Consider the following 20,349-nt stretch of genomic DNA (forward strand, 5'->3'; position numbering starts at 1 on the left):
CGTGCGGGCGTGTGCCGCTTTTCCCTTCGCCCTTCCGATATAGATTAGCATAATATTAAATACAATATATACTAATATACGTTTGTAATGAGAAATAATAATGATAGTATATGTCTGCGTATGTGCCGTTTATTATAGGCGTATAATGACAACGACATATAATAAGAACACGATGTTATAATGTAATACACACAGTTGCATCCTGTAGTAGCAATAATATTATTATACCTGCTGGTCGCGTGCATACGTATACGAATGCAACGGAGAAAAAAAAATCGCCGCGCGGTCATCGACGGCGATCGGCGGCGGCGGCGGCGGTATCGGTCGTGCGTATACAACCGGCGCGGTGCAGCAGCAGCAGCAGCAGCTTGGCCAGCGAGCGCGAAAGGTCTTAGACCCTATCTCGCCGCCGCCGCCGCAGTCGTCACACGAGCGCGCGTACCAGAGCGCCGCAGAGTTGCCGTCGACGTCGCCGACTTAAGAGTTCAAGGACATCAGCCGCACATCGTTCGCGCCAATAGCACACACACACACACACACACAATATTGTGTTTTTTCTTCGCGTCGCAAGTCGTTTCTTTTTCTCCTCCCACCGACCGATACCGCGGTATACTGCTGCAGCGGTGCGGCGCGTGGGCTGCTCTTTTCGGTGTTACGTCGTCGTCGTCGTCGTCGGATGTGCTACGACTAGGCGGAGGCGTACAGGTACGCGCTTTTCTTTTTCAGCCGTCGCCGCGACCTCTTTGTTCCAATGGTCCAATGACCTCCTATATTATAATGTGTATAAATGTGCATAGAATTATAATGTACCACTAACTGCAGCGACTGTTCTATACGCTATACACATAATAATAATAATAATATATACGATCGCTACCACCTATATATATATATATATATCTATACGTATCGTAATATTACGAGTAACACAATAATAATATATACGACTGCACTATTATAGTTGTTATATGTACGTCGTCGTCACTCGTCTCCTACTCCTCTCTTCGACGTCCGATAGCGTGCGAACGCAATTTATTCTGTGTTTTGTTACTCTCTGCGGACGTGTGCATCATATATATGTATATAGGTGGTATATAGTGGCACCGCAGAGTATATTATAATATGGTCATTGTACATAGGCGTGGCAGTCCACGGAAAATGTATCCGTTCAGTGAAAAAACTTCGAGCACTGCACTCGACTGCGAGTGTCACGCGGGACGACATTTTCACATATCACATAGTCCGCAGCGGTTTTCCCGGCAATGTGTGTGTAAGGCACGGCAAACAGCAGGGCGCATCGTCGCCGAGCTCGAAATCGGAAATCTGAATTGATAATTATTAATTATACACATTGCAAATAGGTACCTGCCCGGGCAGAGCGCGACGACCGCACATAATGTTCACCCATCAGTCGGTTTTCGATGAGCAGGTCGTGGCATCGCCGCCGGTATATGCGTATATTTTGGCAACCTTTGAACGGTTTAAACCACGCGGTGTGCAACGCGTTTAAAGGTAGGTTAGGTTGCGTTATATCGTGTCTTTTTCGCGAACGGTTATCGTTTAATAATAATAATTAATTGTTGACAAACATACCTACGAATTTCCCGCCGGAATCCGAACGACGATGACAATCATCGTCCTATATTGGATTTTTTGCGTTATCCAAAATGCGTTGAATATATAAATACAAATATCATACGTCATTCAATATTAATACCAATGACCAAGTGTGTGACGCTATAGCTGTATTTTTGAAGAACACGCGATATATGTATAAAAAAAAAAAACTAAACGCCCGACGGTGAATCACTCTCCTTTGTACGTTGTTTTCCGAAATCGACTCATCACACCCCTCGCAAGAAAATATAAGGGGTCGCTGTAGAGCTAAAAACGACCATTATACATTTTACGGGAATGGGGTTACCACGACGACGGCGGTTCGAAGAAAAACTACGTGCGCATAGGAAAATACGTCAACACGCCTAACATATTTTTTCCTATGTATTTGTTTTCCCTGTCGTCACTATATATTCCTGTAGCTATTACCCGTGCTCGAATATCGTATGTTGTTTAATTGTAACCGGCGATGTCGACAGAGTCGTCGTGGCCATCTAAATAGTTTCGACTAATTTAATTAATTTGGCAACAATTTGATTGACCTAATTCACTAAATACCTACCACAAGTACAATTTCAATTAATTCAATATGTAAAAAATCGATTTTGTATACAATATAGTATTTCATTTGGCTATCTCAGTATTTTATTGTACATTTTTGCCGGAATTGCAATAAATGATAGGTATGGATATATACAAATATTAATATAACTCATTAGTCAATAGTCATTAGTATACCTATACCATAATAACCGATTATCTTTTTATGTATTATAATATTTTAATCGCTAACAAAAACACCATATATATATATAGCGACAACGAAAAAACATTACAAAACAATTTTTATTTTTCTAGGTCAGACTGTAGACAGTGTAGACTGTATAGACTGTAGACTGAAGACATTAATTTACTAGACACCAAGACACCCTATACAAACTACGGGTAGAACAAACATAAAGATAACTAACTAAAATAAATCTAAAAAAACTGAAAGTATATCATTAAGATTGTTATTAAATAAATATAGGAAACTCCAAAACGTTTTATTCGTAATCAACAGACATTATTGAAAGATTAACAAGTATAAAAAATCTAATTAATTTACCATTTATTTTTCGTTATTAAAAAAATATAAATGACATCCCAAATATTTGGAATGTTATTTTAATACTTTATAAATCATTAGTTTGGATCATGATTCACTTGACCTAATTTATTAGTCTATCTTTTTAAGAGAGTAAAATATACTAAACATATTGAATTCTCATAAATTTTGAATCGCACTGTATATTTTCCTTGCTCATTTCCATTTGCAAGAAGAGTAGATGAGTCCGTTTGAGTTCATTCATCTTTCGGCGTATGACGCAGCAGTGTTACCATCGATCGTCCACGGGCAACGGACTCAATTTTTTTCTTTTACATTTTTAGACCGGTTTTGGAAAATTCATACTTGTCACTAATTTTTTCACTAGTTTTATCCAACTATTTAATATGCAGCAATACACCAAACTTACCTCCGGTTTCTGACATTGAGTTTGATCGATACGATAGTTCACTGCTGCAGGACATTGGTCTAATAAAAACTATGCAATATAATTTTTTTAAATAGGTAATATACATAATAATAGATGTACTTAGCTATAGAAATTTAAATTTAGTTAATACATCGTGTATATTTGATATATTTTGGAACTGTTGTGGTTTTTTTTAGTTAAAATTACTTCACTTCTTTAAAATTATAAGTCTATAATATATTATATTTAAATCTATAATAATATATAGACATAATTTGTGTTTAAATTTCAATAAATAATTATTAGAAAGGCTAGAGCATTTTTGTTTAAATAATAAACATTTCTGTATTTCTATATTATTTTAAAACTATAGATTTTTGAGATTTTTCAATCAAAAATCAAAAAAATTTAGAATTTAAAAAAATAACTTGTATTATAAGTGATTTAATTTTACTCTCTAGTTTTTGTTTTCTAAAAATTTAGTATTAGATTATATATATATATACATGCATCTAACGTTTATTGTGAATTGTGATTACTACCTACCGAGTATATTACACTAATTTTAAACATAGAAACAAATTGCTATTTAATTTGAGGTTAGTTTTCTGACCCGTTCAAACAATTCTCAAAAATCCAAATTGAATTGAACTTCATTAAACCTAACCCTTATAGGTGGTCTAATAAAATAATAATATATTTTCCAAAAAGTCTATTCAAAATCGTTAACGACCTCAATGGTAGTTGTTTTTCTATGTTGGGCTCGAACGAATTTATTCATTACTCAAAGCCTCAAAGTATAAAAAGTAGGTATTGCATATTTTTATTTTAAAAATCAACGTTGTATTTTATCATAGTCAAGTATATTAATACTAAGACAAAAAAATAAAAGATTTTTATTTTTATTTTTGTGTATACTTTATAGTATAGTATATTATTGTTAATAAAAAATTCGTTTTACTATGTTACAAATTTAAATTCAATTTTTTTTTTATAGTTTTTCTTAAATCGATGATTTTCTAGTGAACATGCAAATACTAATTTTACACATTATGGAGAAATCAACTAAAATTTTTTTTATTATTAATTTTCTTATAGGTATTTCTAATTTCTACGAAATGTTTAAATTAACAATTGTAGGTCTGCATTTATAATGTCAATAATAAACGACGTTTTTTATTTTAGAAATATTGTGAATTACAATCTATTGTTTGTATTCAATTGAATCGCATTCAATAGTCAGTTGATTTGATTATTTAAATATATCAATCAAATGGAACAATAATTTATATAATGTTGATAACGTTTAACATAGATTACAATTATTATAGTTGAGACGTGACGATCAATGTATAACTTCAAAGGTCTATGTTTACATTACGTTCATTTGGTAGGGATATATCCTTTCTCTTCCGGAAATCATAAGCTATTTTGGTATGTGTTGGCTACACACCAACATGAGCAGCAGTAGAAATACTCCCTTACACCCGAAACGAAGCACGGGTCAATATCCAGAGGACGGTTAGAGAACGATAAAAAACTATTACACGCAGCACACAGTTTCCAGGCTATAAATAAAAATCGACTGAATCATTAATTTAAGTTTGAGAACATTATCTCAAGTTTATTTCGAGAAAGTCGTGACGTGAAGGTCATCTTCAATTCTAAATACTCTAATAAAAATAAAATGCCATTTGGCCTTTATTTATCCAACAACTACTATTCATTAATGTGTTGACTAAAATTGAAAAAAAAACACGTAGGTATCTCTATTTTACAAAAGCGCTTTGTATGTTAACTTTAATCGTTGAATACGATTAGGTACGTATAAACATAAATTTCAATTATACAAAAAATGGAACTTTTACGTTTTTGAATTCTAAACGAATCTGTTACTATAATAAAACAGTTATACAAATATTGCAAGCTTTATCAACACAGCAACGTAAGCGTGTTATTTATTTATGTAGACCTTTTTGGGATATTTTGTTTATTTTATTCCATTCCATTGATGTAATCAATGAATACTTATTAGCTATTACGGCAGTATTTAATGTTTTAACATTCAATAAGATTAAATATCGCGTGAGACTTCAATGCTCCATTAGTTAAAAACCATAATGGGTAGTAATAGTAAAGACAACACTCAGTAACAAACTGTATTCAATGTTATTGTACCTTGTCACACATTTTATTTAACATGTCTAGTTACATCATAATACATGGGTCATTGATGTTTATCAAAACATCTTTTGTAATAAAAAGTAACGACCAATCTTGTTGTATGAATACAATAAATAAAATTATTGATAAATTGTCTTTCATTTAAATATCCATTTTGAGTTTACCGAACTCGGTAAATATATCAGAATAAAAAAAAGACGATAAAAATAATTTGTTTAAATCCTTTTTAATTTTTAAAATGTTAGTATTTTATTATAATATATATATATATTATATTCACTGGTATATTATAGTTATAATTATTGTATTGCATGTGCTTACGAAAGAAAGATTTTGGTTCTACTGATAAAAATGTATGTTTATTTATTTTTTGATGTTTATATGTAGGACGTAGGTGCATATTTTTGTATTAGGCGTGTATATTTGCGATATAATAACTAATTACCTATTGCATTTTTATTTAAATTAATCGATTAATTTTAAACCAAGCAGATTTTGTATATTACAAGTTTATTGTTCATATAGTATATAATCCCAATGATATAAATTATTTTTTTTTGTTTTTATGTTGTAGAAAAAATGGTAATTAGAGGTAGGTATAATGTATAATTTGTAAATTAATAAAAAACGTCAATATATGGTTGGGTTATGCAAATTTGTTTATACCGGATGTATAAAACGCACGAATTTTAACATTGAACTTTTTGGTCATTATCTAAAAAAAATATATTCTTTATACGGGGCTGACTGAAGTCAAGGTCCTATACATAATATATAATTTAAAATATAATATTATGCTATGGACGCATTATATTGTACTCTTCAATAGAGTCTTATACATCTTGCAATTGACATTCATTTATATTTGCGTATAGTATTATAACAATGTGTAATAACTATAACTACCTATTATATATATTATACTGCTGAGGTACCTAAAGATATAATAAGTATTTGGACACGAGGGTTACCGGGTTTTTGGCTTTCGCCTACCACACGAACCGTCTGTTGTATAGTGATCTGCATTCTGCGCTAGTGTTGAGCCGCAGGGGGCACAGCCGTTGATCGTCGTATGACACGATGGCGGACAAACGACCGCGCGTCGACAATATCCGCCGGACGCCACACAGGTGAAGTATTTGGTCAACAAGAAATAAACAGAGATATTACGCAGTAAATATTTTGTGTTTCATTGAATAATTCATAAATGTTGTTTACAATATTTGTTTTGTTTTTTATCAATTTATCTTAGTTTAATACCTACAAAAATTAAATAACTACACGTGTTTTTCAAATATTCATTGTAGCACATTTAATAATGAATATTACTCGATATACTGGGTGGTTTTTGTCACGATAAATACAAATTATCTCGAAATGACGTAGGTATTAATAATGTTTTAGAAAATATTTTGTTTGATTATTTTAAGTCATTACAAAACACATCTTAAGATTATGTATATATTTAAAGATATTTAGAGATTTAGAGATCACTAACAATTTATAATATATACAACATTTTAAATACTGAAGTTTTCAAAAGTAAATATACTGCCATTAAAAAAGTAAAACATAACAAATATCACATTTTTAGTTTAAAAATTATATCTTTTACAATAGCTCGAGATTTTCAAAAATGTTTTTGAAATAATAAGTGTTTGCTTTTAAAATAATCACCCTGTATACTCAGGTACACGAAAACGATACCGCATGGTTTGTACTAATATCATACTTGGTAGTTGGTTTGTATATAGGTAGTTAAAAATATTTTGGCGTGTTTTTGAATAATAATATACATTCAAGGTCAATTACCATGTTATACTCTGGAATAAAGCCAAACTAAAATAATAATAATATATTTTTTCTATTGTTGTTAGCAAATAGACGATTGCAACTTTAAATTAAACACCCCATAATATTTATACATATACAGAGTTGAATTAGATTTTTCTTAGCCTTTTTCGAGCCTATCATTAATATTTATTAATATTTTACTTATTATTAAGATTAAAATCTCACAGATCTAAAAAGTACACAAATGTAATCTTCACAAAACATTTCCCGAATATTGAAATATTTATTTACTATTTTAGTGTATTTATTCATATTATTAATTTTTCTATTTTTATAAATGATATTGTTTCTCTACCAATATAATGGATATTTAATGAAAACTAAACAATAATAGTCAATATAGTATAAAGGCTATCGTCATCGGTGGAAGTAGGAGCGCAGAGCATATTAAATAGTTATTATTATCATGAAAAGCATACAACGTTCAAACAATTTTTTCATTTTTATGAACAATTTTTTTTCTCTTTTTTAAGATTTAATTTAATATAACGGATTATAAAAACTATATAATGCGCAAAATTAAATATACCTATAAAGTACAAGAAGAACCTTAAAATATTCAAATACTTGCAAAAGTTTTAGATTTAGATTATGTATTTCCCAAAAAGAATTTTTTCATACTTCAATTATTTAACTAAAAAAAAAAATGCTTGAATTCTCTTAGCCTACTCATCTCAATAGATTTAAAAATGTATTTAATTTAATATAAAACCTATTTTATATAGCTATATAAGTATCAAAATTTATAGTCTATAACAAATTTTAAAAATTGTTTATTATTTATCGTAAAAACGTAGTACTACCATGTAATATAGACATTTCTTATTTAATTTAACAATTTAAGAAAAAGGTTATGAAAATTTAGGTTAAATTGTTTTATTACAATTTATGATTAAGCTATATATATATATATACACACATTTAGTCTTTAATATAATATTTATGAATTCACGAATACGACTGTCTTACATAAAATATTTTATAGTATAATATACTATATACTATGTTATTTTAAATATTATTTTTATACAAATTTTTTTTTTAAAGAACGTTAGAATCTCCATGTTGTTTGATGTTTTGCTCTCTGCGGTATTTTTTGTGCATATATTAAAGTCAATAATAATATTATGTTTCTGACGTTGAAGTTGTCACTTACAACAAGAATACTGCAAGATTAATCATGGACCATAATCGTACACAATTATTAAGGTAATTGAAAAACGATCAATTTGCGTCTTCTAGTCTTTTATTTGTTAATTGTTACAATTACTAGATGTTATGTTTAGTAATTATTTACTTTTATAATGTTTTTTTTTTTTGTAATTTATCTATCCTTTGTTTACATTGTATTTGACGTCATTTTGGATTATATCAATAACAAGTTCTGTCAATTCCAATACTGATGCCAGTTTAATGCTAATGTATTTCTTTCAGTCATGACATTTTTTCGTAGTTATATAATATTACCCATATATTGGGACATCGAATCGATTGTTATGAATGGACGAATAGTTAATAGATACATAATAATTTATTCATAATTTAAATAATAGAATTAAGTGCATTTTAATTATCGTCATATTAATTGTAATTACTAGATTATTTTATTTTTAATTTAATATTTAACTATGTATTTTAAACACACAACTGTAAGCACACTGATATAAAAACTAATAGAATATTAATAAAAAACATAAGAATGATGCTTTTTAAGGGGTTTAGTATAGGCAATTATAGAGACTTAAAAAAAATTAAACATTTACAATTTTATAAGGATGTTACATTTATATGGTAATGCCGCATAAGTATAAATCATATTTCTTGTATAACCACTGCGTTTATCCTGAAATACGTTTATACGTTTCAATGATTTGATAAAACTACATTATACTTTTTCAGAAAATAAAACTCTGTCTGTGGTTTAAGTGTTTTAATATATAATATTTTTGTCTTTTGCATGTTTAAATGTTCATAAAACTTATAATATTAAAAAAATAAAAATAATAATATTTTCAATTTTTAATAGAAAAATAAACGTTGAATAAAATCAAAATCTCTGATTAAACATGTATGATACAAAGTGCATATATTATATAAAACAATTATTTTATTTTTCTATCTGTATTAGTCAAGATTATCCATCGTCTCTAACCATGGTCCATGATTTCAACCGATGGGATACGGAAACGCAGTAATTTTGACGAAATAATCAATTAGCTAATTGATTAACTAATTAACCGATTATTTCTTCATCTAAGAAGATTTTATAGTTAGATAGACTGCAGGTGATGACTTATTCAAAACAACCTCCCAAACGACCTAAACATTAAAATATTTCTAACATACCATACACTCAATAATAAGTAAATATGTATTTGTAATCGGAATATTCAATTTCGGTAATGACGACAATGATTACTAATCAGTAATTAATATCTATATATTATAATCCACCTGAAGAAGCTAATCATTGATAAACTATTAAATATGTTTATTTACGATTATACATATTGACTTAATGTCTGTATCTATATAGTTTATAGAAATTTGTTGTTCTAATATCACGGAATATGTTTAGTTATATTAATACTTGTAATTATATCACTTCGTACACGGTCGTTTAATTGAGTTTATAAGTGTATAATATTGATATAACTGATTTAAGTATTATATTGTGTATGCGAATAACAATAATAATAATATGCATGTTTTTATATAATATTTAATAAGCAATATTAATACAATGCAATGTTATTACATTAGCATAATATTATAGTTTTTATTCTTCACAAAGCTACTTCAAAAATACGTTTAAGTATTAAAAGTGTTATTTGAGTTTACTTTTTTGATTAGTCAATGAAAATGGTCGTTAAACAGGATTTTTTTTATTTTCTTTATGTTTTACTTTGATATAAAAATAAGTAGTGTTCATATAATACTCCAGCCAAAATGCTCAAAAAAATAAGGTAAAAAGATGTAAAAGAATTTAATTATTGTACTACATAATATTATTTATTATATTCCTAATTTATTTTTACCTCTTGAATTTGCAGTGTTATTTTGTCTTTTTAAGGTAAAAAACATGACTATGGATCAGATTAAATTGTTTCTTAGTAGAAATTAATTTAGTATTTTAATGTTGTATTAGAGTTTGAATCTTTATCGCATCCTTTAGTCCTTTTCTTTTATCCGTGCACGCTAATGCGTCTCTTTCACTCTCGGGAAATTTTGTGGGATTAAAACTGATATTATACAAGTTACAATACGCATAATAATAGTATCACTTTGTCCTCCGTCAAATATATTAAAAATCTACCATAGACTATAATATTTGGAACACAGGTACATTATCCGCAGTCAGTAGGTAATATAGGTATCGTTTAATTTGTTACTTCTTTTTTTTTATTTTATCTAATAAATATATATATATATATACCTGGGCAACCGTCAGACAGATCGTTCGTCTTTCCGCTTTACCGTCTATATACAACACATAAAATTCAGTTTTCATAGAGGTCATATCGATTCATATAAATTCGTATGTATATAAACACTATAAAGTACTGCAGCTGCGGAGTGTCGATAACTGCAGCCGTCGTAAATGGTCGTTGCGCGCATAATAATGCAGTAAATACGCGCATTCGCTGAAATTGCATCGTCCAAGTCATATGTATACATAAACTGCACTTTCCCTCTTGTCCTGGTGGTCACAGCAATATTCCGTAACACGTTTTCGACGCGACACACATACTCGTACCACACATTGGTATTTTAGCATTAGCATTACACTATTATTGGATCCGCTGGTTATTATTATATTATAAATTTACAAAATTATTTGGTACTCAAACCTGCAGATGTCTAAAGCCTAATGAGTAATAACTAATTGTCGATGGAAGATCGTTGTCGAAATTATGTGTTCGCTATGAGTGAATCGAAACTTCACTTATTACATTGAGTTTTATTGTGTTGTTACTTGAACATAAATTATAGTATTATAATACTGATATACTGCTCTTATTCGGGTGCTACACCCACACATTTTTAATGGAAGCGAACAATATTTTAATGTTTGCAGACCGTTGAATTTTTTTTTTTTTAACTCAACAGAAATAATTAAAATACCTTTTAAAACTGTCATTTTACCAAATTGTATGTATAGATATATTGTTTATTAAAAATCGCATTGAAATTGTTTATATGATCAGAGTGTCGGATGATGTTGTCCTATTTAGATATTCATCATTATTTTGTGTAAACGAAAGTTAAAGGATATAATAATAATTAATCGTAATAATCATCATATTTCATACTTTATATCATAGTTTTTCATAGATGAATAATATAATTGTATTGGTATGTAAATGATACTCCAGGAGGTAACGTCTTTTTTGATAAAACCTAAAACCTATCAAACAGTGGACGTTTTTAGGTAAATTTTATTTCTTCGCAATATTGTTGTAATACGTTCAATACCTGTACGATTTAAAAAGCACATAAATAACTTATACATAAGTATTAAGTATAAAACAAAAATTATTGTTCTTTGTATATTGTATTAGATCTTATAATTATATACGGCGATAAAAACGAAATGTACTATAATTCCGGTGCAAAAACCCGTGTAAAAAATTTGGTTCAGTGACTTTGAAGACGCCACGTTCATTGAGCTCGATTTTTAAACGTTTTTTATTGAAGGACGTGCCTATAGCCCTATAGGTATAGCGTCGGTGTCGGCGGCATTGGCGTCTGTGGAGTGGGAGGGAGTGAATTCGGTTCGGTGAATCACACGGACTACACAATGGACGGGTGAAAAAAATTAAACGACCTGCTCGCACGGTCAGTCTGCGTGCAAATATTACGTACGTATAGAGCAAAATGTGGTTTTGCGTGTGTGACATGTGTTTGTGTGTGCGATGGTCTGCCGCAGTATATTTCGCTAACCCAAATCCATTATAAATTATAATATGATATAATAAAAGACCTATAACATGTGTATATATACGCACAATATGTGTGTGTGTGTGTGTATATATATATATATATATATTTATAGGGAACCCGCCGTGAATTTTATACAACATATAACAGCGATAGAATTGCACAGAGTGGGTATAGGAAAAAACGAGGAAGAGACGAAAAATCGAGAGTTCTCTCGAATATTATATTATATGTACAGGTTATAAATATATATATAGAAAATATTATATTATGTACTGGTTGGCCCTCCTCTTCCGGAGCGGCAGCTGCAAACCGCGATGACCTTCGCAGTTCGTATATATAATATACTACATAGATTCACTTTTGTACGCGTCGTGTGGTGTATGTATATGCGTATATATATATATAACATATATATTAAACATTTTTTTTCTTTATTCTTATTATTACTATTAGGAATCCTTAGGGTCAGGCGGGATAGGCAGCGGCGGCGGCGGTCCCATTATTATTATGATTATTATCCTCGTTGTATGTCTCAAGGTCTTTCGCTCATTACGACTATATGCTCCTGCTCGTAAACTACTGCGGACGCGACACCATGTCACCCTCGTTTAAAACCGTCGACGACGCATATACAAATTGTAGCGCACTTTTTACTATCGTAAGTCACAATTAAAACATCGTATATTGAATCGAATACGGAGTGGTTTAATCGTATTATACGTAATATATTGTAGTAGGTCAAACCTGACGTAGATAATACCTACCGCAACAACTTCCCGTGCGTTTTGCTTTCCTAACCCAATCGCCGCGGTAATTGAACATTTTTTTTTTTTTTTATGGGTTAACGTTAAAGTTTCCGAGTGACCATGACTGAGAATTAAAAAAGTTAAAATAAAAAAAACAAATTCCGACCGCAGACAAGACTATAATACACGGGACCCTCGTATACTGCACACTACGCGTACATATAGCAGCAGTTGCAGTACATATACCTATAATATTAAAGTATGTAGACATTGCGTGTACTTGACACGTTTACATGTATATATAAATATCCGTTGTCCCGTTTCCGGCGACCACGGACACAAGTTTTTCAAAATTCGTACAAACTTCTTTATACACAGTATCTACGCACGCCTGTCTCATATTATATATAATAAGGTATCTACAATTATTATTACACTGTGTATATTATTATGTATATCCGACAAACAATAATAATTCATGTATAGGTATGTATCGACCAGTTTGAGGATTCGAGTTCCGTCCGGAATTTGTATGAAATTGTATTTCAATTTTTTTAAATAACGAACGAGTAGGTATTGCGGTATAACGTTTTTCCAGATCAGATTATAGTTTTTTTATTTCTCGGAAACTTAAATATTGTTTTATTTTTTGTTATAAATTAACATGATATAGATAGTATACGAGTATGTACTATCAATTATTTAACCGTAATTAGTTTGATTTTTGGTCCAACGATGTTTGTGTTCGTGAAATCATTATAATTTGTTATAGAATTATTTTGATAACTAACGTCATTATTCATTATATTTATATAAACTAAATATTATTTATTATATTATATAAATACTATTGAGATTAAAAATTCCATTTTATATAAGATATAACCAATAATCATTGAATACTGTTTTTTTTTTAATCATTTTTAACAAATCGTCATTAATTATCAAATAAACAAGATAACACTGTTTTATTTTTTTACTTAGATATGTGCTAATATTCAAGGATTATATTTTAAAACTAATTGTGTACTCAAAATGTATCAATATTTTATGTATTGATGCACGAATGACTAATGTGTATACCTACGATGATATATTATTATAATAAATTATATTCGTACACATAAAAGTTAATATTATATAAAGTATTGTAAGATAAGGTTAAAAAATTTAAATATGTAATCTATAACAGCGTGACTTTATGGTATTGTTTGCTCTAATAATATTTTAGTAGATAGTAAACCTTGAATAATAATTGATTAGTGTAGGTTTAAATTGAACGTACTATTATATTAAATAAAAATAAACCAATAATACAGTAGTCAGTAGGTAATGAAACTTATAATAACTTACACGTGCTACGTCTATTGATTTGGTTAGATACACGCACGTATATCTATATATATATATATACTTATTACTTATATATAATGCAATTGTTAATGTATTAGGATGGTGCAATGAGACCTTTGTTTTGATTTAAACAATAATGTTATTAAATGTACATACTTAAAGTTTATAAATATTAATCGAGAGAACATGTTTGCAATTGTATTACATTCATATTTAATAAGTCGTATTTATTTATACCTACCTACGAATTACGATTACAATTTTTTTTATCTCAATAAACAGAATGCGCAATAAATTCCTATTTTTAAGGAGCAAATACCACTATTTATCATACATCGTAAAAGGATAGTCTACCCCTTATTTGACCCTTACATTTTTATTTATAATATTCACGACAATGAATTATAATAACCTAATTTAAACCTGTATAATACTTACTGGTTTTATACAAGGGTTATAATAGTATTTTGGTATATTGTTGTGTTTAACATAAATAATATATTGTATATATTGGATAATATAAAAGTAATAGAAATTTAAAATTAATAAATAATAATTGAAACTGGTAAGTTATCGGTGATAACTATAATACCGTTAATTATTTTAAAAATAATTTTATTGTATGCCAGTATTATATCATTATGTATTAACTTTAGATATTAATTTATGAAATTAGAAAAAATTAACTACTTAAAAATAAAATATTTTAGTTATTTAATTATTTTTAATTAATTAATTGTTATTTAATATAACTATAATAATATAATATTACGTAAAATCAGATGTAATAATACAATTTAAATAAAAATGTTACATTAAATATAAGTGTTAGTGTAATTTTTATTATCAATTAAATAAGTATACAAGTGTTTTTATCATATATTTTAATTATTGAAATTATATTAACCCAAATAAATTAATCATGTTAGGTAAAAGTTGTGTTATTAATTTTAAAGAATTTTCCAATAAAATAAAATATATTTAATAAGTATAGTACAAAATAAACTGTGGTTAAACTGTCTACCGTAAAAAATTCTATATGCTCTATATAGAATGATTCATCGACCATTCTCCATCCTATTTTTCTCTTTAATAATAAATTTATTCATTTTTTTGATTATTTTTAAATTTTAATTAATTTAAATCGACGTTAAACAAATAGTTAGTGAATGAACGTTAACATCATATTATATACTAAAGAAACAAAAAGGATGACAAAGATATAAATATATTATGCGTGTACTGCGTGTATACGATCTATACGATAATACTCGTACGATATACCTATATTACGATTGTAAATTGTAATATTAGATTTATTACTTATTATATTCAGTCGATTTTTAAAAATTATAAAAAAATTGATGGATTAATATTAATTACTAAATTGTTCAAATCATTATGACCCTCATTTTTATTATTACTTATTTCCCAAATCCATTATCATGGACATTGGACATATCATTAGTATTCAATGTTAAATAAATTAAAAACTATTTGTTCGAGCTTCGATTCAGATTGTAATATTTTATCAATATTTTCATAAAAAGTCGGCTGATACTACAATTTACAGAAAAAAATTCTAAAGGTGATTTTTGTTTGAAAAAAAAACATTGTTATATCGCTGCAGGATACTCAATAAAATAAATGGTACTAGAAAAATTAAGTATTTGAAAATAGTATAGATCTAAAATACACTTAAAAATTTCAAAAACATAATTTGAATAAATGTATTATTAAAGGAAAAAATGGGAGTGGATATTCTTGGTCAATCATCAATGTATAAAGTATGATATATATTAATAGTTCGGTTGACCTTTAAATTATGTATTATGGTATGTTGTAAAATGCTAGTGTATGATGAGTTATATAAGTGTATTTATAACACAGTTCAATTTAAATCGATTTTTTTGCGATTGATATAATTTAATCGTTTAATTTTTAAATATATTTAAGTATATCATGTTATTGACATTGTATATGTTATGATAATTATCATGATCAGTCCAGATAAAATATTTCATTACGACATAATATTACGCACAATTACGCTATAAGCATCATCAGCAGCCGCAATACATGTACGTAGGTACATAATATGTTACGAGCAATGTACGTAAATATATAAGTGAAAAGCCTGATTTTATTATAGTGTTCAAGGTAGGAAAAAGTCTATATTGTAATACATCATGCAAAATGACCAAATAAAGGGCCAAAGTAGATAAAATATTAAAATTAAAAAAATAACAGAATAGTATATTATTTAATTCCGACAAAAAAATAAATTAAAAATACTATTATGAAAACAATAAGGGTACCTAATATTATTTTTATTAGAACCAACATTTTTATCATCAACATGGATTTTTAAGTCTGTAATCTGGGTAATAATAAAATTTGATTAAACATAATATTATCAATATATTATTGTTTATTTTGTATTTATTATTTTACCAATGAATTTAAAATATACAATTTTATTGAACGTTTTATACACAAAATAACTAATTATTATTATTGTTTTATTTGTTCTTACACGGGCCGTTATTGTGACACTTAGAATTGCAAACGAACAATAATTTCACAGCGCACTGAAATTGTACTGGGTTGTTTCATTATTAAATAATAATATGATCACGGCGTGTAGGTATATAATATTATTATTTACTGGCCATTATTCCTATACTGCAGCAGTGCAGTCAGTCGTCGTTAATACGCGCGGTGTGGTATAATTTAAACTTTAAACTGCAGCACCAGTGTTTATCAACAATAAAAAAAATCGTTACGTTCATATGCAAGTTATTTCGTATACCTACCCCCATCACACAGTGATTTATTACATATTATTATAGTATATTGTATAATTGAATGAAACCTAATGGTATAAGTCGCGTTCGTATGTGTATGTATATAATAACAATATTATTGTATTACATTATCGTTCGCGGTCACCGTCACTTTCGGCTCGCGTTCCACATATTACCTGTCGTAAACACGCATTACCGCCTTACTTACCTGGAGCGGCTGGAACTATTAATATTCGATAGGTACCAGTTTGTATGTCATACCATCGGAAAACATTTATTACACGTGCGTCGGACGCATTTTTCGGTACGTGTGCCCGTCACAAATCACAATGACGTGTAAATATTATGTATTATTATTATTATTATTATTATGATCACACTGCCGCGGCGGCGGTGCATAATAATAACAATAATAACGATGATAATACATCCGTCTCGTAAATCGCGGTGTACATGTAGATTAGTAAGTCGACATTAGTAACGCGACGGCGCAGTGTCGTGTACACACGATATTATTATCATCATAGGTATACCTACGAGTTTCGGTCTTCGTATCGACTGCGTTGACGGGCACCTCGTCGCGACGTCCCGATGCCGTAGAACTTGTTTCGACGTGTACTCACGACAAATATAATACGAGTACAATAATAATATGAATATAAGTATCTAATTCTCTTTTCGGTAGGTAGTCACGATATACTCGTATCATTAAAGCATTGTTAAATCGTAACAAACGTCGCATATTATAATATAATATTATGCTATACGTTTATTTATTTATTATTAATTTTTTTTTTTTAATAAAAACAACGCGATATTTTAAAACTCGCACATTCCACAGTACAATAATAATATACTGTTAATATTATATTATATATTATTTTATACATTAAATTATACTATTGGAACGACGTACGTATACCTCTACATTATGTGTATTTGAACGAGACAAACAGCATTTCGACTAATAACGATGATGTGGTACACGCTACAAACACTACTACGACGACGACGAGAGTCAGGTTGAGTCGTATACATACGGCGTGAAATATAGTTTGCATTATATTATTTGCATGATTGTTTGTGTGTACAACCCGTCGAAACATAATATTGTATTGATTGAACCGTATAGGTACCAATAACATGTATAGGTACATATATATATACACGTTTATCCAATTTCCCACAACGATTCGACGCGTCGCAGATTTCCGTGACCCTTCAGCGGGAATTGAATTTTTCTCTATATTTGTAAAATAATACAAAAATATAGTTTTAGTTGTGCACATGTCATTATTATTATTCTATATTATATCGCTACCATTGCGTCAGCAGTTTTTCGTATGTCTCTTTGGCCTCTGCTATGACGTGTCAATGTGTGTACGATTTGTCGATTCGACAGCTGTCGGGTTAACTCTGATGAAGTGATGAATATTATATTGCTGTACGTAATTGGATCAATGGAACGATATCATATTATTGTAATGTATTTGTCAGGAGAAAAATCTGCATACAAGTTTTCGGGCGAAAATTTAAATTATAAAGATTGAGTTGCGTTCTATGAATCTAAAATAAAATCAATGTAACACAATAAATAATTATACGATTAGTTATGTTTTATTAAGGGGAAATAATATCAAAATAGGTACCTTTGATTATCTGTGATTTTCACCGCTATTGGTTATAATTGTGTTAGTATAATTGTGCAATAATTATTCATTTTTAAATATAATAATGTATTGAATACTTAGTTATTAACTATGACAGTGTAATATCTACATTTACTTATTAATTATTATAATATAAATTACTGTGTATAGTATAATTATTTGAATCGATATTTAATTGACCGTGTAATTAGATACTTATGTTATGCTATTTTTTTTAATTAAATCTCAAACAACTGTTTTTAGTGTTTTTACTTTTTCTCAAGTGTATATTTATTTGATTTTTTAAGGTTACTATACTGTTCAGAAACTTTGGTATTTCATTATTTAATATTTATCGTTAGATATTCATTTTATAGTTTTATCATTTAATTTTTGTTATTATTATTATTGCATTAGACGTTATTCGTCTGTATATTATTGTAATTATTATAATACTATATATATAACGGTTATATAGTTTTGCAGTGAAAACTAAAAACTCATTACTCATTACTCGTTTGTTTTATTAATTTTGTGAACACGAAGGAAAAAGCAAGTGAAATTTGTTCGCTCAATCGTTAAAAACGTTCGAATGACTTGTATAATCTAATGTAATTTTTATTGTTCTCAAAAGAAACTCTGTTTCGGATGTTAGGGATCCCAAACCGTTGTGAACTTTTGTTTATCCGTTTACACGATTAACGGCCGGCGTACATAACAGTACGTGGTTCAACGCTGTTTGCCTGTACAGTCGTATCTTATATGTACCTGCGCAGTATTTGTAAAAAGATTTATTTTTATTCGTACAGTACTCGTATATCGAGCATATTGGTTACGAGTTACTGCAACTAATAAAAATAAAAGCGCTGATTACGCTCCGTATAATTATCATAACTATTATTCGGAGCTCGTAATTATTATTGACATTGAAACTTATTTGCATTGGCAAAATTAAAAATATGTATGTACTTCATAATCATTATCACTAATGTTTATATATTATTGTAACGCTTCGTTATTGAATTCGCATAAATTATTATATGGACGATAGATAAAGTAATTGTGCAATTAACTACGTAGGTATGTAAGATGTTTTTGATGTATATAGTATTTTTGTAGTGTAGATATTACCTATCTATTATTTTAGCTATATTACATAGGTAACATAGGAAAAAATATTTTATCAGCCTGATATAGATTGCACTATATTATATACTTTTGTAATAACAAATTACTAATAATTAGCTAATATATATAAGTTTAATAAAAATACATTTTTATTTACACTCGGTAAGCCGATAGTACAACTTATTGTTTTTAATTTTTTTAATTTAAATATAAGCTACGTCGTATCTATATTTTTTTTCATACACATGTGCACTGTAGACAAAAAGGTTGAGTTAACATGCGCTTAATTCTATAAAAATAAAAACCAAGATGGATATTTTATCAATACGTATCAACACACTCGAATATTATTTATTGATTGCAAAAATAATAGCATCATTATTACTTATTTGTTTTTGTTTTTTTTTTTTTTTATCAAATACGTCTTCGACAAAAAAAAATAGTGTGTAGTGTGTATTCTACAGACTATAATAATTTTATATTATTAACCTTGATTCTAAATCTAGTTAATAATTACTAATGCAGTCACTATAGAGAGTATATAGAGACG

At 28.6% G+C, this 20,349-nt stretch overlaps 1 long non-coding RNA gene across 1 annotated transcript; it reads left to right on the forward strand.

Moving 5' to 3' along the window:
- Nucleotides 1–1,143: 1,143 nt before the first annotated feature.
- On the forward strand, nucleotides 1,144–2,670 carry LOC132919592 (uncharacterized). Its single transcript, XR_009660658.1, has 3 exons — nucleotides 1,144–1,270; nucleotides 1,362–1,512; nucleotides 2,476–2,670. It is a non-coding gene; the product is annotated as an uncharacterized LOC132919592 (long non-coding RNA).
- The last annotated feature ends 17,679 nt before the right edge of the window (nucleotides 2,671–20,349 follow it).

This window comes from Rhopalosiphum padi, chromosome 2, assembly GCF_020882245.1.
Source record: "Rhopalosiphum padi isolate XX-2018 chromosome 2, ASM2088224v1, whole genome shotgun sequence".
Classification (NCBI taxonomy): Eukaryota; Metazoa; Arthropoda; class Insecta; order Hemiptera; family Aphididae; genus Rhopalosiphum; species Rhopalosiphum padi.